General features: G+C 41.6%; 1 long non-coding RNA gene across 2 annotated transcripts in view; it reads left to right on the plus strand.

Annotated features, from left to right (window-relative positions):
* The first annotated feature begins 2,874 nt into the window (after window positions 1–2,874).
* LOC146859962 (uncharacterized) overlaps window positions 2,875–13,410 on the plus strand; it is an 85,713-nt gene continuing 75,177 nt past the window's right edge. Inside the window, exon 1 of one of the 2 annotated variants that reach the window (XR_014979073.1) lies at window positions 2,875–2,936. This is a non-coding gene — a long non-coding RNA (uncharacterized LOC146859962). The remainder of the gene's footprint in view (window positions 2,937–13,410) is intronic. The other variant, XR_014979072.1, reaches the window with a different exon arrangement.

Consider the following 13,410-nt stretch of genomic DNA (forward strand, 5'->3'; position numbering starts at 1 on the left):
ACCTAGAACTAATAATAGTTCTTCACATGAAAGCGTAGCTACTGACTAAGATGTAGCACGCGATAGAGCACCCGTGGCAAATACTTCAAACAAATAAGCTAGAGGTGTTTCAGTCAATAAAACACAGAAAGCGTTTTTTTTATCCACAAGCCCAGCGACCAACAATGCTCCACAACAAGGAAAACAAGGAGGGGGCAAAGAATCAGAAGAAGAAAGAGAAACACGGATCACGAGGAGCAAAACCAAGACGGTTTAGTGTTGAACAGCTCTAGTAAACAACTCATCAGTGCACAAATGACTTTTTTGAATAAAGGTACATCATTTGTTCCAGTGTATAATAGTAATCCACAGGAAACGGAAATAGCAATCTTTACATTTTTAAGATTGCTCAGATTGAAATATTTTTTTAGTGTTATACAACCGGCAGCTGAAATTGAAGGATCAAGAGAAGTTAAGGAATGTAGAACTAAAAGTACATTTTGCGCACCAATGTCACACAAAACGATTGATGCGTTCGAAAGAGTGATCCAAACAGAAATCAACAAAATTAACTTTAACAGTGGATCCTACTGTAGCATTTCAAAAATATAATGGAGTACTTTGCAAGGACTGGTGGATAATCCGGACCTTACCTTTCACAAATCTGATAAGGGAGGAGCTCTTATTGTGATGGACGCAGAGTTCTATGAGACTAGTGTCTTAGATCACCTACAAGACAAAGGGACATACATGAAATTAGAGAATGACCCCACGCACGCCTTTCAAATGACACTGAAAGTAATTTTAGATCGTGCTCTTGAAATGAAATGGATCAGAGAAAAAATATATAAATATTTGGACACGAAATATCCTCGACGACCACAATTTTACATGCTTCCTAAAGTCCATAAAATGCAAAGAAACCACCTTTTTGGCCGATAGTTTCAGCTTGTGGCTCTATATCTCAACCTATTGGTAAATATTTAGATTGGTTTTTGCAAACTTTGGTACAAAAATGGGACACGTACATAAAGGATACTACAGCGTTCCTCAACATGTTAAAAACAGTAGAATCAGAGAACACACATGATTGGTGGCTGTGTACAGTTGATGTCACTGCTCTTTACATATCGATTCCACACGATGAAGGCTTGAAAGCACTTGAATGGTTTTTGTTAAGAAACAACATGGAAGAAGTGAATAACGTTTTTTTGCTAGAATTGATGCATTTTGCATTATATCATAGCTACTTTCAATGGCAAAACATGTTTTTTGGCCAATGCAATGGAACATCGATGGGATTTGCAGGGGCACCCTCGTATGCGAATATTTTTATGTCTAAATTCGATTCAGAACACATTTTACAAAATTCAGAATGGAGAGAAGGACTGATACTTTTCAAAAGATACATCAGTGATTTCTTTATTATTTGGAGAGGAGATCAGACGGCATTGCAAAACAATATATCTCAACTGAACACATGTCATAAACAAATTAAATTCACTCATCAAATTAACAAATGGCAAATCGCTTTTTTGGACGTTCTAGTAACAATTGAGAACAACACCATAAAAGCCAATGTACACATCAAAGCAACAGATTGTAACAGTTGTCTGCATTTTAAAAGTTTTCACCAAGAATCCCTTAAAAAGCACCTGCCATTGTCACAGTTTATCAGACTAAAACGCATAACTTCCAACCCAACAAATGCACTAACAACGATTAACAATCAAGCCTTGAGAAATATGAAGAGGGGATACCCTAGGACTAATATTGAGGAATCCACTACCAAAGTGGGAAATTTGGATAGAGAAACTTTATTAACAAACAAAACCCCAAGAGAGAAATCACCAATAGTTTGTGTTTTGAAATATTCTACCCAAGCAAACAAAATAAATATTATCATCAAGAAACAGTGGGCATTGATCAATTTGGAACGGGACTTGAAACCTTTGTTTGATGATAAAATTACATTTGCCTTTCAAAGACCGAAGAATATTAAAGAATATTTATGCAATAAAAAAAGGGGAGAAAAACAAGTTTTCAAAGGCATGCGGAAATGTGAGAATTGCATCCATTACAACAATGTAATACTAGGCAATGAAATAGCGCACCCAACCAAAGGCACTAAGATTCCTCTTTTACATTCTAGCACATGTCATACTAAGAACGTTGTATACGCCATTAAATGCCCATGTGGTAGATTATATGTAGGTCAGACAGAACGCAAAGTAAAAATAAGAATGACGGAGCATAAAAGTAATATAAGAATGAGGAATGACAAGTCAACAGTTGCCACGCATTGGCATGAAGCTGGCCACCAAATTGCGCAATTAAGATTTACAATTTTCGAAGCCATTCAACCATGTTGTGATATGGATCCGCGCAAACAATTATTAAGAGCTGAATTCTTTTGGATCAGAAAGTTACATTCATGCAATCGCATGGCATGAATGACCGTTTAGAACTTGAATGTTTTCTTTATTAAGACATTTTGATTAATTAGATTTTTTTCGTATTTTGACTGGCCTTGTTGTGAACAGTGCTTAATTTGTGCCGGTGCTTTCCGGTGCTTAGCACCGGCACTTATTTCTCAGGGCCGGGTCTATTGACATACCTGAGATTGCTGACTCACATGGTGGTGGCAACGTGTTTCACAAAATTGGCACTTCACAACTGTCTCCAGGTGAAGAGTCAGCCGATTTCACGCGGTAAATCCATATCTTCAGCCAGTGTTGTGGTTAGCCACTGACCGCTGGATTTTGTCCTGTGTGCTGCAGTGTAGCCTTTTTAAGATTCAACGCCACCCACGTTATCATGATGCACACACGCATGACGCACCGTCATCCACCCTAGCATACTGCGCAGCTGCAGCGCTGCTCTTTTCAGTCTGTTAAAGAAGCATGCAGCGTGTCCTCGTGTAGCAGCAGCAGGCCTTGGAATCACATTAAAAGGCAGTAAGTACAAGTAACGCTGCTTTTCCTAGGGCAGATAAAATAACAGTCACGCAGGCTTACGTTGCTATGTTATGCCCGAAAATATCGTCGGAAATTAGTAAAATTATCGATGGCTATGGAATGCGCGGCTCCTCCAGCACACACAGACCGGCCTGGTTACCTGCGTCAAGTAATGCCATAATTCGTTGAACGGCTTGGCTGGGGTTGAGAGTATCTGTCCTGGACTAGTAGAGCATTCTAAAGGCAAAGATTTAGGTGTGCTGGCAGAGTGTTTTTAGGGGTCCATTGCACAGGCTTCAGCAGCAGCTGCCTACTTGTGTGCAACCGAAACAAGAACAAGAAGCTATGACTATTGTTCTTTTTCGCAGTTTAGCGCTATATACCAGGCGTAACTGTCTGGTTTGAGGGGTTTCAAATATAAAATGTAGAACAATGATACTCAACATGCTAGCCAGCAAAGCTTACTTTTCTAAATAACATAACAGCGCGCTAGTTTGTAGAAATACTTCACAATCTCCGAGATGCAAATATGTGGTAACAACATTCTAGCGTGAGGAGAGCGGCTGTGGCAAAGCAGGGCACCATGTTTGTGAGATGCAGCGTGGGGTTACCACAACTGGAATAACTGGGGCTAGGGTCAGGGTTGATAGAGATCTATGGTCCGACTCCATGGTGCTCCGCTTTTGTGACCGAAATCACTCAATATATCAACCCTATCTATGAAAGACTAGAAGCATTTTTTGTTGAAGCGCCGACCTCTGATCAACTTAGATGTAGATGGGGAGCTTGACCGTTTATATCCCGCACATTGGAAACTAAATCGCCACTCTGCCTGTTAATGATATGAGCTGCTATTACCCCACTCAGTTGTACTCCTATCATTGGGGCTCTAGAGCATTTAAAGGTTAAGTCAGTCTGCCATGCCCAGACGTGAATCAGAGTCCGTTGAATCACAGATTCCTGCTGCACGTGCATATGCACACAGACTATTTGGCTACAATAATGCTATGGTGCTACCCCTTCTAATGAAAGTGACCTATATCCTTCACGTTGTTATTGGCAGATGGCCCTCCCCTGCCCCAATCCCAGGATCAGGTAGTCATTATCTGTGTTTTTAAAGCTGTTCAGGATTTAGTTTGTATCTCAAGGGTGTCCAACATAGGTCCCAGAAGGCCGGAGCTGGGTTACAGTTTTAGGATATCAAAATGAGATACATTTGAATACAAATATGGTAAAAGGAACTCATTCAGATAATCACTGGTAATTCTTAGAATATGGGATGGCGCCAGCCTTTCTAGACATACTTTGGACACTGCTACTGTACCTGCGTATGGGCATGAAAACTTAGACATACAGTGGTCAGCATGCCCAGCCATTCTAATCATGCCTTAAGCATTACTGCAGAGTCTACTCGAGAGATATTCTCTCAGATAACAAATCCTGCACTGTTAGAATGCAAAAGTTGTTTCTCATATTTCTCATTGATCAAACTGCTCCAGTTGTGACTAAAAACCCTTGAAAATAAGTGACTACACCAAGTCTAATATCCACCATTTTCAATTGTTGATTTGAGGAATGGAAGGTTACGCTTGTGTTTTTCCATAGTGAGAGAACCAGTGACCAGGGTTGAGTGACGTGCAGTGGCACAGCAAGGGTGCCATGGGCCCTCCGGTAAAGAAGGACATTGGTCACCATCCCCCTGGTTAGGTAGTAAAAAGAAACCGCCATGCTATTAATTGGGGTGCAGCGGACCCTTGCTAACCCAGGGGCCATGATGCCACTGCACAGTGTTTTAAACGGAAATATAGAAGTGCAGGTACTCCCTCGAGTGAACTTGTTTGTTCCTCAGGAGTGGCAGTTCTCTCCCAGTAAATGGAATTGCTGTAGTGCTGAGAGGTGCAGGTACTCTCCCTTTTAAATCAAAGAAGTGCAGGTACTCAATTGCAGACAGTACCTTCCCATTTAAAGCATGGCCACTGCACCTACTGGAATCGTGATAGCTGTACCAGTTTGAAGTTGTGTGGAGGGTATAAGATAAGTAGAGGGCATTCATGGACAGAAACAATTTGAGGTAGTATTATAAAACCTACTATGTGGGATGATGGTTTGTGGTTCTGGAGTTGGTTTCTGTGAAAATGGTGCAAAGCAGAACACCATAGTGTAGGGGTGAAGGTTTTTATAAAGTGGCCGATGGCTGTGATAAACCCCACACTTGCAGCTTTGTGGCATGTGCCTGCATTCACCTTATACTCTACTGAAGAATTTCGCTACAATCAAGACTGACTACAAATACAGGATCCTATTTTATTGGGAGAGGAGCTACGATCTGGAGTAATCTGGAAAAAAACGTGCATAATTTTTTATTCCATTTGCACATGGCAACCCGTATGTGTTTCTCCTTCCTCAAAACCCACATAGAGCTGTGGTGGTAGATGTATTCCCAACACCAAGACATTCGGTGTGACTTCATGGAGTGGCAGGCATACAGCACTGTTAGTGCCTCTAAGACCCATTATGGTGTGTTATGGGACAGCTGATTTGTGAGCCCTGCTCTCTTTGCTGCCCACTGCTGAGGACACATGACACATACATCCTGTGCTAAATGGAACAAATATGTTAATGTATATGTTTAAATCCATATGAGTCAGATCACAAAACAATATTCCCACTTTAGCTAATACAAATTTCAATTAGACTCTGCTAAAAATGACAACACAGAGCACTTCTGTGCATATCCCAATATTGTCCTTTCCTCAATATCGACACATAGAGACTGGAATATTTCACAGGTTCCTTTTCAAGGCATTAGTCATTTTTGCCACTTAATTCCAAAATTGTGCTTTAAATGTACTTTTTCAGAATGTGGGGCGGGGGAACCTCCTATCAAAACCTTACTTGAGGCAGGCTCCCTTGCTGAAATTCAGTATAGGTATTACATCGGGCTTTCAGGAGTGCCAGTTGAGGATGTGGGTGGAGCCAATAGAGTAAGTTGGTGCGGCCAGTGGAGGAAGTGGGTGGAGCTGGGTAAAGTGGGTGCGGCCTCCTACAAAACTTTGAGCACCTGTACTTAATATTTTACAAATTAAGCACTGGTTGTGAACCACATAACATATGGATTTGGATGCATAACACTGCTTTAAGTTGTATTGAGTACTACTCGACTGTGTAACAGGTTAAGTATTCGATGTTTTATGTTACCCAATATCATACATAATGCAATCTAAGATTAATTTTCCCTTAGTCTGAGCTTCACTATGAACGATGCACGAATATGATGCGAGAAACCTGCTTGTAAACTTAGCGTTGTTGCTTAGATACTTTCTAGTGTCACATGTAGAGGGAGCGACCGCTTTCCCATTACAATTGGTTTAAAGCATCACATGAGGGGAGTGGTTATCGCCACTCGCTCAGATCACATGCTAATCTAATTTAAGAAGGAAAATGAGGATTGGCTCACCATGAGCTTTTTGAATCGATGTACACGGAAGTAATGCTTTCGTTTCACATATCGCCAGGCGAGTTCTACATTGAGGTTTACGCTTTTGAAGTAAGTGATCAGATATATCACGGAGCCTATTATTGTCATCTACTTAAATTTGTTTCAGCGCGTCATGTAGTATATGTTTTTGTGGGTTACGCAGTAGGAATGTCTTGCGATTTAAGTGAGCTCAATCACACAGCATTTATGTGTAAGAAAACTTTCGCATGTACACATCTCTGAAAGCGCATTTAGTGGCACACATATTTGTCGTTTTGGGGTATATTTAAATGGTGAATGCATCATTTTGAAACATTTTGTTTAAGTGCAACATAAGGGAATATTAGCCTCATCTAGTTTTTTGTATTTCTTCTTTGGTATAGACCCCTGAGGAAGGGTCCATTCTATGACCCGAAATGCATTGGGTATCAAAAAAAGCATTTTCTTCATTATTGAATAACTTACATTGTGAGTGAATTTTTCTTGGAATGTGAATAAATAAATTCATGGAATGATTTAAAATCCGATAAATATTTGAACTTTTTGTTTGAGAAGAGTGGAATAAAGATAAGAAACACAATGTTTCATGAAAAAGTGCACACATGTAAGGGACCGGCTCGCCAGCCCCGCGCAGTTCAATCTTGATCAAGCCATTCTCCGAAGTTCAGTTGCTTCAGCACTCATAGTTATACCCCTCAATGGCTTTGAAGTCTTTGTGTTCAGGGGGGCACGGACCCCTGTTCAAACGAGTTCTGGGTGCCTCCCTGCCAGTGACACCTTCTTCCTTTGATTAGTGGGGGGTCTGTATTCTCAATCACTCAGCAGGAGATGGGACAATTGTTTTTTGCAGCAACCCAGGCCTCTTCACCTCTAGGGGCTACTCCTCCCCCTACACTCCAGATGCACGTCAGCCTGTTGCTGTCTCACCTCCTCCCCTGGGTCAAAACATTCCCCAGAGCCTAGCAGATTCAAATCCAGACAGTCAATCCACAGGCTGGCAGAGACACACAGAAATGTTAAAGCACAACAACCCAGCCACTTCTAAAAGAGTGGCATCTAAACACACAATGCAAAAACCATCTTCCTAAAAAGATGTGTTATTACTTTGTGAGTTCAGGCACACCAAACTTCACCCTCTATCTTAAGCCTTTGGGAAGATAGGCTGGAAAACATATTACACAGCCTCCCCATTCTGTCCTATGGGCAAGATGGCCTTTCAACAGTGAAAAACGAAATGGAGATTATTTCACTGTCAGGACATGGTACACACCTTAGTACATGTCCTACCTTTCATATGCACTGCACCATGCCCAGGGGGTACCTTGGACCTATCATAGGGGTGTCTGAGGTGCATAGAAAGGGAAGGGTAAGGTCTGGCAAGTGGGTGCACTTGTCAGACAACATGGCAGTTTAACAAAGTGTGCAGGCCCTGCAATGGCAGGCCTGAGCTCCCTTTTTAAGGCTACTGGTGTGGGTGGCACAATTCGTGCTGCAGGCCCACTAGTAGCATTTGCATTACCAGCCCTGGCACACATAGGGCACTTTACTTGGGACTTTACTAGTAAAGCAAACATACCAATCATGGACAACCAATTACCATTATACTTTATACAGGGAGCACTTGCACTTTGACACTGATTAGCAGTGGCAAAGTTTCCAAAGCATCTAAGTTGTCAACACCATGTCAGAAAAAAGGTCTAGGGGGAAAGCAAAATGTTTAGGGAACTTTAGCCAAAAAGGGCCAAGTCCTACACCATGCATAAATATCCTCCCCCTTCTGCAAATTATGTACTAGGTCCTTGGAAATGTAAACCTTACCCCTTGCACTAGCTATGCGCTGCCTCCATTTGTACTAGACTCTGCCTGTTTGGCCTTGAGGCCCAGCTCTACCATGCTCAATTCATGTACATAAAGCAACTTCTTTTCTGCCTAGGCACTAGCTCTCTGGGTCTCCTCTGCCTTGTTCTGGATTTTCATTTCCATCTGCTTCATCTTGAGCCTTAGGACTTCCAACTCATGCTCTCTGGCTCTTTTGTTCTTCTCTATGTCCTCTGGAGACAAATTCCTGGAAGAATAATTGCTGCCAGCCCTAGAGGCTTCTCTCCCAAAAGGCAAATCCTGGGATCTAAAACCGCCATCTGGAGCACCCCCATCCACATCTGCAGCACTTCCCTCCTCAGCTTGTCTAGCCTCCAACCAGGCCTCTAAGGCCTTCTGTAGCTCCTCTTTCCTAGAGTTGCTCTTCATGGGACATCCAAAGCGCTTGAAGAATTGCTTGAGTTGCTCTACTTTGTAACTACTTAACATTTCAATGTCAAACTCCAATTCTGCAGCCTCACTTGCTGATTTACCATTCAGAGACATGGTGCATGGATACTTCAAGGGTCAGATAAAAAATAGAACCAAAAAATAAAACACAGTGATTTCGTTGTGGTCTGCACTAAACTAATGATGTACACTAATAACTGTGGATCAAGTACAAATACAAGTCCAAATCCTCACTGCGGACCACCAGTGTTAGAAATGGGGGTCTCTGGTTGGCAGAGGTACCTTTGTCCAAATAGGTCCCCCTGCTTCTAGACAGGGCAAGGGGGATACACACTTTAGATAACCCCTGCCCACCCCCTGGGTAGCTTGGCACGAGCTGACAGACTTATCCTAAAGGCAATGTGTAAAGTATTTGTACTCAAAACACACAGTAATACAGTGATAATGGAGGAGCGCGCGTCGTCAGCAAACAAAGAGGAGCACGCTCTGGCAGCAAACAAAATAGCCGCCCGCTGATTTTCCTCCACGGGAGCCAAGGGAGCATTTACATTTCACGGGCGGTTTCGGCTCGCATTTACCTTTCGGCAGCAGTAAAAGTAGTCGGAAATGACAGGGAAAGGCCTGATGAGCTTTTTTATTGCTTAATTGGACCATTTTTGTGTGTTTGTTTGCTGCTCCAATCCTCTCAGGATTATCGCCGCCATTTTGAAGGTCTCTACGCCTGCCTTCATAATTAAAATTACGCTTCATTCGTCCAGTGGCATTACCCATGGGATCTCTTCCGCCTCATGCCAAAAGTCATCTACTGGCCCGCGATGCCTCTACATGCGTACCGATTTCTGACTAACTAACTTCCGTGGCTTTACTAAGATTGCTACAACTGCTCACGCACCTGGATTTACCCTTCCTCTCCTGAACACTCAGCTGCCCCGAGATTGATTCCTGCGCTGACTTACCTTCTGGACCCCTTGCTTTTTCTGGACCTCAGACCGCCTAAATTGGTTGTCTCTTATGCTGCTTCCAGCACTATACTTGTAAATTAAGTGACCATTTGTCCTGATGATGACCTGAAATTAACCAGGTTGAAACGCCGTCGACTTCCCAGCACAGAACCTTGGAGCTGTAGTGGTCAATTTAATGTACCCTATTTACAAACAAATTTGTACATACTTGTCTCTTCATTGACCACTATCTGTTATTTCCCGCCGTTCACGCTGTTTTAGCACTTTGTGACACTGCGCCGTCACTTGTCACTAGCACGCCCAGTGCCCACTTGTGTATTATGGTCACCATACACTTAAATTGTACAGTAGTGCTGTTATAACTACCTGCAATTCCTAAAAATCTTAATTTCATTCCTTTCTTGTGGTCTCCCTTTGTTCTCTTTCCCTGGTTTCTATGATATACGCTATTTTTTCTAATTGTCCATGTTAAATGTTCCCCAGTTGAGACATTGTTACATTGTTATACTAATTACCTGGTCTCGCCTGGGTTAACGGGTTCCACTCCTGTTATCATTGTCTTCATAATTATAATGGCTTGTGTTTTGCCCATTACATCTCCTTTTTCTCTCTGCTAACTGGTATTGATGGCCACCATTGCTGCTTCTTCACCTTTTCTTCTCCTTTGAGAATTTTTTTGCTCATCCTCCAATTTACTGTTAATTTGGTTACATTTTTGGACACTTCCAACGCTGGTCTCATTTTGTTTCCTGACTCATTAATCATCTCACTGCTAAGCTGTCTCACCAAGTCTCAATATCCTCCAAAGCTGTGGTTTCAAATGTCTCTGGCACCCACAAGGAGTCTGGAGGTGGCGCAAACAAAAGAGTTAAAAAAGATCCTTGTTTGCCTACACAATCTCCTCTACCCTTAACTCTGGAGGATATTAGGGACGGATTAAATATTATGAAACCTTTCATGGTAGAGACAAATTACAACGGATTGAAGAAAAATGGTCCATTCTGGATTCAAGACTCACTGAGGTAGAACAACGGGGGAGTGATGCTCAAGATGTTGCGATCAAGATGTCCTATTTAACTAAGGAGGTCACACAGCTTAAAAGACTGGCTGAAGATTTGGAAAACCGTAATTTCCTCAACAACCTACACATTTATGGTATTCCGGAGGGATGAGAAGGTCAGGATATGATCAAGTTTCTCAAGTTACATATCCCCAAAATAGTGGGGTTGAAATCTTCTGCAGAATTGAACATTAAGACAGCCCACAGGATTGGTCCATCTTCTCCCACATCTTCTAACAGACCTAGAGATATTATTGCTTTGTTCTTATGGAATTCCTTATGATGGCCAAACAACACAAGCAGATGCCTGGGCACAGAGTCTTCTTCAGTCAGGATGTGGCTAAGGTCACTGCTGCAAAGCGAAAATAATTTTGGGACTTGAGATCAGTTTTGAGACCTATGAATGCACGGTATGAGCTTCTACATCCCTGTTTCTTCAAGGTCACCTACAAGGACAGGATAATCTCCTTTGAAGATCCTAAGGACCTTAAACAATTCATCCGTGAACATAAAGGAGAAGATGTGGAACTCAGCAAAACTTGATTTGCGTAACCTATATTTCTGTTTTCCTATTATCCTCCATTTTGATGTTTTGTACAGGCTCTGCGTTTCAGTTGTCTGTTGGATCGTGTTCTGAAAGTTATTGTCGTCTCCTCACTAACAGTCTCCATGTTTTTCATGTATGCCATATCGAGTGTTTCATCGCATGGTAGGTCGATCTGAAGTTCCTTGTTTATTTTGATATGTTATATTCATTCCTTTAACTTTTTTTTGTATCATGTTACTGTTCCTGACTTCATATGTTTATTTCTAAACTCCCCTTGTGGCTTCCCTTTGGGTTGGACAACTTGTTTTGCCCCCATACTATTATCCTTCCGTTCTTCCTTCTATTGTACGATATGACTGAAGTCCTATGGCTTTTTGTCTTCTTTTTGCTTTTCTATACACTAGAGAGTTCTTTTCCTCACTCCCCACTGTCCTTTATTCCTTTTCTATCTTTATTTCATCTTTCTTTTTCCATTGCCTGCTTTCTCTCTTTTACTATGTATTGTGGCCATCTATTCGTTTATGCTTATCCCTTTGTATTCCTGTTTACTCCATCAATCTATTGTACCTTTATTTTACTTGATATCTGGTTAATCGTTGCAATTCTCTTTCATGTCTATCTAATATTTAGTAAGCCTGGGCGGAGTTCTTGGAGCTATGGGGAACTCCGCGAAGTGCAAAAAAGACTCTGCCATGCTATGCAGAGCTCCGCATGCGGCTCAGTGCGTTAGATAAATGCCGTTCGTGGTGATTTTCAGTGCCATGTGCTTGTCCGCACTGTGCAATCATCACGAACGGCACCATGCACAGCGCAAGCAGTAGCTGCTTGCTTTCTGCCACTCAAGTAGATTGTTACTCGAGTGGCAGCTTTCCCAACGCAAACCGACGGTTTATCAATGTGAGCGGTCGCAAGCATATGCGACCACTCGCAATGAGAAATCTGACCTTCTGCGTTGAGAAATCTCGCTGGGAGATTGATTTTCCACGCTTGCACTCGCCAACTTGACGTTGATGAATGCGAAGCGAAAATAATTTTTCGGAACTCCGTGTAACGTGGAGTGCGGAAAAATCAGCAAACTCTGCCAGCGGGGCAGAGTTCACCTCCCAGACTTAATATTTAGAAATTGTATACATTACTCATGGCTCACTTATGTATTGACTCCTGGAATGTAAAAGGACTTCTTAACCCTGTTAAAAAACAGAGGGTGTTAACTCACCTATCCAGGTTTAATTGCCGATTGCTTTTTTACATGAGAAACATCTTAAAGATACTGACATTGATTGTATGCGCAGGCAATGGTTAGGTTCTGTTTTTAGTTCTTCTGCTGTTAATAATAAGAATGGTGTTTTGATTTAGTTTCATAAATCTCTACACATTCAAGTGATTAAGGAAACCAAAGATGACGCTGGGAGGTGGTTATTGTTGAGTGTCAAAATTATTGACACTCTCTTCTCATTATGTAATGTTTATGGCGCTACAGGTTTGGATTTACAATTCTAGGAACACTTCTCTACTAGCCTATATGATTGTTCTTCAGATAATTTTATAGTAGGGGGAGATTGCAACCAATTAATAGACCCTTTTATAGATCGGCGCTCTAAAGCAAAATACATCCCCAACAAAATGCAAAAATCTTTCAAGAAGGTTATTTCCTGCAGAGGTTTAATCGATGCCTGGTGAGCTGTTCACCCAGATGTGTTGGAGTTTACTTTTTTTTCTCCTCTGCTTCCCTAAAAATCCAGACTGGATTGTTTGTTTGTCACCCAAAATGCTCTCCAATTGATTTTATATGTCAAGATTGGCTCCATTTTGATTTTAGATCATGCCCCTTTTACGCTAGACCTAGATTTTCCCTATAACAAATCTCGGCCTAACAGGTGGAGATTTAACAACATTTTACTGCAAGATAAACAGTTTACTGATGCATTTGTTGATTTTACTACAAATTTCTTTGCTGTTAATCTTCCTGTTGATTCACACATGAATTACATTTGGTATGCTTATAAAGTGACCGCGGGGGGTTTTATAATCGACTATGTTGCAGTGAAGGAAAATAAATCACTTAAAGACTCTTCATAATTGCTTAAACAAATAAAAGAGTTGGAGCTTGAATATTTTCCGGGAAAAGGCAGACACCTTGTCTAAACTAATCCAGGCTA

Source organism: Triturus cristatus, chromosome 3_1, assembly GCF_964204655.1.
Source record: "Triturus cristatus chromosome 3_1, aTriCri1.1, whole genome shotgun sequence".
Taxonomy (NCBI): Eukaryota; Metazoa; Chordata; class Amphibia; order Caudata; family Salamandridae; genus Triturus; species Triturus cristatus.